General features: G+C 50.0%; 1 protein-coding gene and 1 long non-coding RNA gene across 5 annotated transcripts in view; one reads left to right on the top strand and one right to left on the bottom strand.

The window, feature by feature from the left end:
• The window catches only part of LOC116940188 (cGMP-dependent protein kinase 2-like), a 28,987-nt gene extending 23,759 nt beyond the window's left edge, over positions 1 to 5,228 (bottom strand). The window contains exon 1 of one of the 4 annotated variants that reach the window (XR_012941255.1): positions 4,820 to 5,228. The gene's annotated coding sequence lies outside the window, so the exon portion shown is untranslated. Of the gene's footprint in view, positions 1 to 4,770 lie in introns of all 4 variants that reach the window. The other 3 variants (XM_032949572.2, XM_032949570.2, XM_032949571.2) reach the window with 3 other exon arrangements.
• The window catches only part of LOC142924103 (uncharacterized), a 32,330-nt gene continuing 27,466 nt past the window's right edge, over positions 5,060 to 9,923 (top strand). Inside the window, exon 1 of the long non-coding RNA XR_012941256.1 lies at positions 5,060 to 5,147. This is a non-coding gene — a long non-coding RNA (uncharacterized LOC142924103). The remainder of the gene's footprint in view (positions 5,148 to 9,923) is intronic.

Raw genomic sequence — 9,923 nt, forward strand, 5'->3', positions numbered from 1 at the left:
CCACAAATGATAGCTCAACAAAGTGGCTCATCATGTGAAAATGTATAGCAGCCAAATACTCTAAACGCATGTTTCTAAATGTTGAGGTAAAAACCCGGAGGCCACGGGGAAAAATCCACACGACAACGGGGAGAGCACGCAAACTCCAAATATACAGCAGGCGTCAAGGTGGGGATCGAACCCACGACCTCCTTTATATCAAGCGAGGTAGTTAACATCTCGCTACTGGGGCGCCCATATAGCCAAGCTGTGCCCTATAGCGTCACTATAGTATCACTATAGTATCACTATTGGACGCTGAGAAGCTCGCTCACGTCTTTGTTTTCTCTCGTATTGTTTTCTGTCTAATATGCTGCTGGCATCCCCGTTGAACTGTTGTCACCTCCAACATGTGCATAAGCGGCTGCCGGAATTATTTACACGCACCATTATCGCTGACCCCATTTAATACCCCGTGTGTTGGCATCTCGCCACTGGCTGCTGGTCCAGTTTCGAGTCGAGTTCAAAGATTCTTCTCCTCACTTCCGTGTCCTTCAATGATGCTTCTCCCTCATTTATGCAGGGATCTACTTCGTTCCAGCAAGAGTTCTTCGGTCTTCCGAGTCTGGCCTGTTCGTGTGTGCCAAGGTCACATCTCTGTTCGATGGGTGACCGAGCTTTTTCCCGTGTGGCCCACAGGTTGTCGAATTCACTTCTACTGGACATTCGGTCTGCTGACTCCCTCGCTTAATTCAAATCCCACCTTAAGACGGACTTATTTTAAGGGCTTTTTCTTTTTCTCGAATAATTTCTGTTGGGGTTGGATTTGAATGGTGTAAGCCTGCATGCTTTCTTTCCTGTACAGAGCCTTGTGACCTCCGGGTGAAATGTGTTATATAAGTGTAGTTTATTACTATTCAACTCAACTCGACCCCACTTGAGATGCAGGAACGTGTCTGGTGATACAGCGATTTGTCTGGAGACACAGAGACCTGTCGAGAGCGATGCAGTGATCTTTCTCGAGACACACAGACCAGGCCAGAGACACAGTGAACTCTGGAGACACAGACCAGGCGTGAGACACAGTGAACTCTGGAGACACACAGACCAGGTGAGAGACACAGTGAACTCTGTAGACACACAGACCAGGCGAGAGACAGTGAACTCTGTAGACACACAGACCAGGTGAGAGACACAGTGAACTCTGTAGACGCACAGATACCAGGTAAGAGACACAGGGAACTCTGTAGACACAGACCAGGTGAGAGACACAGTGAACTCTGTAGACACACAGACCAGGTGAGAGACACAGTGAACTCTGTAGACACGCAGACTAGGTGAGAGACACAGTGAACTCTGTAGACACAGAGACCAGGCGAGAGACACAGTGAACTCTGTAGACACACAGACCAAGCGAGAAACACAGTGAACTCTGGAGACACACAGACCAAGTGAGAGACACAGTGAACTCTGTAGACACAGACCAGGTGAGAGACACAGTGAACTCTGTAGACACAGAGACCAGGTGAGAGACACAGTGAACTCTGTAGACACACAGACCAGGAGAGAGACACAGTGAAATCTGTAGACACACAGACCAGGTGAGAGACACAGTGAACTCTGTAGACACACAGACCAAGTGAGAGACAGTGAACTCTGTAGACACACAGACCAAGTGAGAGACACAGTGAACTCTGTAGACACAGACCAGGTAAGAGACACAGTGAACTCTGTAGACACAGAGACCAGGTGAGAGACAGTGAACTCTGTAGACACAGACCAGGTGAGAGACACATTGAACTCTGTAGACACAGACCAAGTGAGAGACACAGTGAACTCTGTAGACACACAGACCAAGTGAGACAGTGAACTATGTAGACACAGAGACAAGGTGAGAGACACAATGAACTCTGTAGACACACATACCAGGTGAGAGACACAGTGAACTCTGTAGACACAGACCAGGTGAGAGACACAGTGAACTCTGTAGACACACAGACCAGGTGAGAGACACAGTGAACTCTGTAGACACACAGACCAAGTGAGAGACACAGTGAACTCTGTAGACACAGAGACCAGGTGAGAGCCACAGTGAACTCTGTAGACACACAGACCAGGTGAGAGACACAATGAACTCTGTAGACACAGAGACCAGGTGAGAGACACTGAACTCTGTAGACACACAGACCAGGTGAGAGATACAGTGAACTCTGTAGACACACAGACCAGGAGAGAGACACAGTGAACTCTGTAGACACAGACCAGGTGAGAGACACAGTGAACTCTGTAGACACACAGACCAGGTGAGAGACACAGTGAACTCTGTAGACACGCAGACTAGGTGAGAGACACAGTGAACTCTGTAGACACGCAGACTAGGTGAGAGACACAGTGAACTCTGTAGACACAGAGACCAGGCGAGAGACACAGTGAACTCTGTAGACACACAGACCAAGCGAGAGACACAGTGAACTCTGGAGACACACAGACCAAGTGAGAGACACAGTGAACTCTGTAGACACAGACCAGGTGAGAGACACAGTGAACTCTGTAGACACAGAGACCAGGTGAGAGACAGTGAACTCTGTAGACACAGCCCAGGTGAGAGACACATTGAACTCTGTAGACACAGACCAAGTGAGAGACACAGTGAACTCTGGAGACACAGATACCAGGTGAGAGACACAGTGAACTCTGTAGACACACAGACCAAGTGAGACAGTGAACTATGTAGACACAGAGACAAGGTGAGAGACACAATGAACTCTGTAGACACACATACCAGGTGAGAGACACAGTGAACTCTGTAGACACAGACCAGGTGAGAGACAAAGTGAACTCTGTAGACACACAGACCAGGTGAGAGACACAGTGAACTCTGTAGACACACAGACCAAGTGAGAGACACAGTGAACTCTGTAGACACAGAGACCAGGTGAGAGACACAGTGAACTCTGTAGACACACAGACCAGGTGAGAGACACAGTGAACTCTGTAGACACACAGACCAGGTGAGAGACACAGTGAACTCTGTAGACACACAGACCAGGTGAGATACAGTGAATTCTGTAGACACAGACCAGGTGAGAGATAGTAAACTCTGGAGACACAGAGACCAGGTGAGAGACACAGTGAACTCTGTAGACACACAGACCAAGTGAGAGACAGTGAACTCTGGAGACACAGAGGCCAGGTGAGAGCCACAGTGAACTCTGTAGACACAGAGACCAGGAGAGAGACACAGTGAACTCTGTAGACACACAGACCAGGTGAGAGACACAGTGAACTTTGTAGACACACAGACCAGTCGTGAGACACAGTGAACTCTGTAGACACACAGACCAGGTGAGAGACACAGTGAACTCTGTAGACACACAGACCATGTGAGAGACACAGTGAACTCTGTAGACACACAGACCAAGTGAGAGACACAGTGAACTCTGTAGATACACAGACCAGGCGTGAGACATAGTGAACTCTGTAGACACACAGACCAGGTGAGAGACACAGTGAACTCTGTAGACACAGACCAGGTGAGAGACACAGTGAACTTTGTAGACACACAGACCAGTCGTGAGACACAGTGAACTCTGTAGACACACAGACCAGGTGAGAGACACAGTGAACTCGGTAGACACAGAGACCAGGTGAGAGAGAGTGAACTCTGTAGACACACAGACCAGGTGAGAGACACAGTAAACTCTGTAGACACAGACCAAGTGAGACACAGTGAACTCTGTAGACACACAGACCAGGTGAGAGACACAGTGAACTCGGTAGACACAGAGACCAGGTGAGAGAGAGTGAACTCTGTAGACACACAGACCAGGAGAGAGACAGTGAACTCTGTAGACACAGAGACCAGCTGAGAGACACAGTAAACTCTGTAGACACAGACCAAGTGAGACACAGTGAAATCTGTAGACACACAGACCAAGTGAGAAACACAGTGAACTCTGTAGACACAGATACCAGGTGAGAGACACAGTAAACTCTGTAGACACACAGACCAGGAGAGAGACACAGTGAACTCTGGAGACACACAGACCAGGTGAGAGACACAGTGAACTCTGGAGACAGATCAAGCGAGAGACACAGTGAACTCTGTAGACACAGACCAGGTGAGAGACACAGTGAACTCTGGAGACACACAAACTAGGTGAGAGACACAGTGAACTCTGTAGACGCACAGACCAAGTGAGACACAGTGAACTATGTAGACACAGAGACAAGGTGAGAGACACAATGAACTCTGTAGACACACATACCAGGTGAGAGACAGTGAACTCTGTAGACACAGACCAGGTGAGAGACACAAGTGAACTCTGTAGACACAGACCAGGTGAGAGACACAGTGAACTCTGTAGACACACAGACCAGGTGAGAGACACAGTGAACTCTGGAGACACGCAGACCAGGCGAGAGACACAGTGAACTCTGTAGACACACAGACCAGGTGAGAGACAGAGAACTCTGTAGACACACAGACCAGGTGAGAGACACAGTGAACTCTGTAGACACACAGACCAAGTGAGAGACACAGTGAACTCTGTAGACACACATACCAAGTGAGAGACACAGTGAACTCTGTAGACACAGACTAGGTAAGAGACACAGTGAACTCTGTAGACACACAGACCAAGTGAGAGACACAGTAAACTCTGTAGACACACAGACCAGGTGAGAGACACAGTGAACTCTGTAGACACACAGACCAGGTGAGAGACACAGTGAACTCTGTAGACACACAGACCAAGTGAGAGACACAGTGAACTCTGTAGACACACATACCAAGTGAGAGACACAGAGAACTCTGGAGACACGCAGACCAGGTGAGCACCTGCGTGGAGCCGGCGGCAGACCACGGATTGTTGCGTCTCCACGCTCCCCGTGGCCTCTGCGTTAATTCTCCCGCACGCGCTCCAGCGCCATTGCCCTCCTCGTCCTCGCAACCACGGAGCGCTTTCTGTGCGTCTCGCTCCACGGAGCCGGCCCCTCTCTCCTGCTCTCTCTCTCTCTCTCCCAGCCCTGAAGAGGAATTCCCCTGCACAGTCACCTCGGTTACTCCTCCTCCTCCTCGTCGTCCTCTCTGCTCCACTCGCCTGCGTGAGTCACAGACGGAGATTCATCACCGCCAACTCCATCACGGACACTGATCTCAGCGTGAGGTGACTCTCACCCTGAGCCTTCCGTGGTCTCCCTCCATCCACCCCACACTCTCACACCCTCCCGCGCTCACGCACGCACGCACACCCTCCCTCTCTCCCTCCCTCCCTCCATCCCATCATCCAACACCTTCTGTTCTCTCTCGCTCCCTCCATCTGCCCGTTCGTCAATCAATCACTGACTCCCTCCCTTCCTCATTCCGCTCTGCCATGCTATCATCCCCCCCCTCTCTCTCCGTCCCATCCGACATTCATACCTTCATGCCCTTCTCACGCACGCACTGCCTCCCTCCATCCCCCTCTGTCTCCCTCCCCCTCCCTCTCTCCTCTTTCCCGCCCCATGCACGGATCTCCGCTCTGCCCGGCTATGGCGATGGCGTTGTTGATGATTGTTATTTTTGACGACGACGACGACGCTCTTGCTCGACACACCGGACGCTCTGATTTGGGCGATCTCCATTCACTCTCAAAGAGATTCCTCAGCCCAAGCGATCTCCATTCACTCTCATAGAGATCCGTTACATAAAGCGAACTCCGTTCCCTGCTATGAACATCTATTCTCATATTCTCTACTCAAGTTCAAATATTGTACAGATGCTATGTTACCCTAAAGCCCGACCTCCAGTTTCATAGAAAGAAAAAAACAAGACGGTCGACAATAACAATGCCTTATATAAAAAAATTATAATAGGCGTCGTTTCGGGCAATGAGCCTTCTTCATAGTACACCAATGAATAAGCCACGAAGAAGAGCCATCAAGGGAAACGTCGCCGATTATATATTTCCTTTTGAAGGCCACACAGTGTAATTGACAAATATGTTGAGCATGTTTTTGTAAAAAAAAAAAATCTATCAAATAACGCGACCGTCACACGACTGTTACGCAGATGTCTTCGCACAATATCACTGGCTCGGCCACGTGGCCACGCACAGCAATGGGCTCACGCACAGCAGGCGAACTTATCGGCCGGTGGGGATTTCAGGTTGTCGTAAAGAATAAATTTGTTCTCGATCTGGATGGACATATGTATGTATGAAGAGGACACTGGCTGCTTATCTATTCTGCTAGTTGTGTTCTGCGCAACTACGCTGATGATTACGTCGTGTTCAGTGCTGTACGTATAGCGAGGTCACCATTCGGAGCCGTTCAATTGCGCTTTGATGTCAGGCGAGAGGTGAGTCAGTATGTGTCACTGGGGAGACAAAGGCGGTCGGGCTTGGTGCTGGCCACCCACCCCCTCGTGTGCCGTGCCGGCCTTTATAAGTGCTCGCTAACAGCACTTGCTCCAAGCCTGTTCAGGCGACAGGGGGGGATCTTTGTCTTTGTGTGTTGATGTGAGTCAGTTGTCTATTTATGTGTTTGTCAGTGTGTGGTGAGCGGTGGCGCAGTGGTTAGCGCACTGCGCTTCGAACTCGGCGAGTTAGAGTCCCACTCACGGCCAACATCGTTGACGAATATCTGAACTGCTCCGAAATCTTCCCTAGGCCGACTCAGCCTCACATGGGTGCTTGGTGCGATGTGTTAACATCGCCGCCGGGGAGACAAACGAGACCGTGCGTGGTGCTGGCCACCCAGAGCCACGTGTGCCGTGCGAGCTAACGCCACTTGCTTGCTATACACGGCTCGGCGATCTTCGTGCGCTGTGCGATATATCAGTCGCACGTGCCTTGTGTATACTGTTGGATCGATGGCCAATGTTGATTTGAGATGTTATCGAAGTGATCCGATTAACGCCTGGCAGCAGTGGTAACGACCGGGCACAGCGTCGAGGCGCTGTCTTGTGATGACTGCACGGAGCAGGATAAGAGTTTAAAAGCCACTGTGCCCCTGTCAACGCATAACACATTTACACACTGCACGTGCAATGGAGGGTGCTTGTGTGTACTGTAGTATCTTGACTTAAAGCTTTCGTGACTGCAGGAATTCATATTCTATATATATAGGTGATTTGAACCTATATCTACGTGACTTTACCGAAATAATATGTACTGCGGTATATGTGTTGTATATTGTGAGCTCTACGGAGGCAATGCAATTGCGACTCGCTTGCAACGTGTAATCAAATTTTCCCTTCATCCGGAAACATCCTCGCTAAGTTTTGTAAGCTCAAAGAGTGTTGGGGATAAGTGCCCTTAGCGCAGTAGCTACTCGTTTGAGACTTTAGTAGACCTAGAGGATGCCCAGAATCGGTTAATATAATGAAATTAAAAAGTAAAACTCCATTATTTTTTGTTTGCCACTGATGTTAGCCGCGGGTCTGGATTCGAACTCAGGGATTCCTGATTTGTAGCGTGCTACGCCACCGCTCTACCCCCACGTACACACACACAAAACAACAATCAACACTCAATTCAGAGAAGAGCGCATTTATTATTCCATTTGCCAACCATAATACGACTCAGAAAGCTTATAGAGCTTTATATATATAAAAAACCTTTATTTTCAATGTGCGATTATGGCATGGGGAGCGGAGGGACGGGAGAAATATGCGGGATTGTTCAAGTTAATTTGGTTGAACCAGGCGAGAATTCACGAGATCAGGATTCCGGTGTGGGGATGTGGAGGCGCGGTGATGTATGAATGCTCCTCGAAGCAGGGTCCCATCCGAATCTTCTCAGATCTCCGCGGATCCTTTCAGAACTACCCCTGGCGCCCAGTTCCCCGCAAACCACGGCATCCCCACTCAAGTGTTGCGCCTGCACGCTTGCGACCGACAGGAATACTGTGACCACTCGCGCATAACGATCCCCTAAATTTTTTAAATTAATTTCAGCATCGTCGGAGAACAGGCAAATATTCCCACACCAGGCACACCGTATCCAGTATACGTGCCGCTCTCTATGTGACATGTCCTTTCTCAAAGACGTCAGCGATCGTTGGCCTTCTCATTAGCTCTGTCCGTGGTATTGCTCAAGAACGTTGCATTTGATCGGTGTTCTTCAATTGCAAGACCCGCGGACTACTGGAGGCCCCTGGTGGCCTTTAGTGCGGGCTCTGACGTGCGCCCCCCCCCCCACAATACGCACAGAGTGACAACAACCCCCAATCATCATCAGCATCGTGCTGCTGTCAAACCCAACAATGGTTGCGAATGTGTGGCGGCGCTCACACTGATGTCTTTTTAGGCGAATGTGGTGCCCCCTCTGAAACCTAATGTGAATGACACTGCGTGAGATACTCTCAGTCACATCTCATTGCAAGTCAGCAGGTGGTAACTCAGTGCATACTATTCGCGATCTGATCCCATCTGTGAAGGACAAGATTTCTGACATGAAATATCCCGGTGTCTACAAACTAAGCTGTATCTGCGGCAGCAGTTACATTGGGGAAACTAATCGACATGTCTCGGACCGTGTTCGTGAGCATAAGGCAGATCTGAAACACGGCAGGACCAATACTTCTGCCGTTGCTGATCATTACTTTAATGCGGCTGGCTCAAATGACATTGATTTCTCTCTTTGCAAGCCGACTGTCTATCCACAACGATTCGTTCACGAAGCCATCCATATATACAGACACAGACAATTTCAACCGAGACGACGGTTATAAACCCGGCTATCATTGGAAAGATGTCATCAAGCACTTTGGGTCATGACTTGATTTGTGATTTCTTGTCAATCTCTACCGTCAGCAGTGTGGATGGGTGTAGCGAGGTGCAATGCCCCCCCCCCATCTCTACCCCCCTCTCTCCCCCTATCTCTACCCCCCTCTCTCCCCCTATCTGTACCCCCCTCTCTCCCCCTATCTCTACCCCCCCTCTCTCCCCCTATCTCTACCCCCCCTCTCTCCCCCTATCTCTACCCCCCTCTCTCCCCTTATCTCTACCCCCCTCTCTCCCCCTATCTCTACCCCCCTCTCTCCCCCTATCTCTACCCCCCCTCTCTCCCCCTATCTCTACCCCCCCTCTCTCCCCCTATCTCTACCCCTCCCTCCCCCCATTGTCTACATTAGTCACTGGCTGCCCCGCCCATGCTGTTTACGCCACACAGCTTTCCTTGCTGCTGCCTCGCCACTCGAGGTCCTCCGCCCACTCACAACTTTGGCAGCCCTTAGAAGCAGCTGCATTTGGAGGCTTGCCCCCTTTTTTCTCTCCGCCTGATGAAGACCGCTTGTGTTGCGATCGAAACGTCGTGGGCGGTTTTTTTTGCTTTCATTTTATTTTTATTTGATATCTACGTGACTTTACCGAAACAACCAAAGAATACACAGAATAAAGGTGGTAACTCATTTTAATTGTCTTCTCTGGCATGGAGTCTCTTGTTATCTCGGTCCACGTGTCATTGTGGATGTAGTTACCAGTCATGCCAGCAACTCCGGTCTAACCAGCGACCCCAGGAATAGATGCAGTGAGAAATTAAGCCCTGATCTCTCTCACTACCCCAGCTCCTCGCCACGCACATCGACGCAGCCCGCGTGAATGCTTAACCCGTAACGCATTGCCTCGCAACTCATGGTGACGCCACACAGTAGATGGTGTTGTATCACAAACGCATGCGAACACTTGTAAGGGCTATGTAGTATTGGTTGGCGCGTTGGCTCTCGGGGCTAACGAACGCCACTTTAGAGACACTGAACCAGGCATCGCTAAGACCTCGAATTTGAATCCTGATGTCAGCCAGCTGTGATTAAACCACCGGGTTTTCAAGTTCATGGAGTACATGACCTCAGCCAGGACATGCTCCCTGGACAGAATGCTTCCTCCACTCCGCTGTCCGGATATGGAACTGCCTCCCTGATGAACACATTGTTGGCGAGATCACTGATTCTTGTCTCCAGGC

The sequence above is a fragment of the Petromyzon marinus genome, chromosome 8, assembly GCF_048934315.1.
Source record: "Petromyzon marinus isolate PM22_M1 ecotype Great Lakes invasive population chromosome 8, UKy_Petmar_22M1.pri1.0, whole genome shotgun sequence".
NCBI classification, from domain to species: domain Eukaryota; kingdom Metazoa; phylum Chordata; class Hyperoartia; order Petromyzontiformes; family Petromyzontidae; genus Petromyzon; species Petromyzon marinus.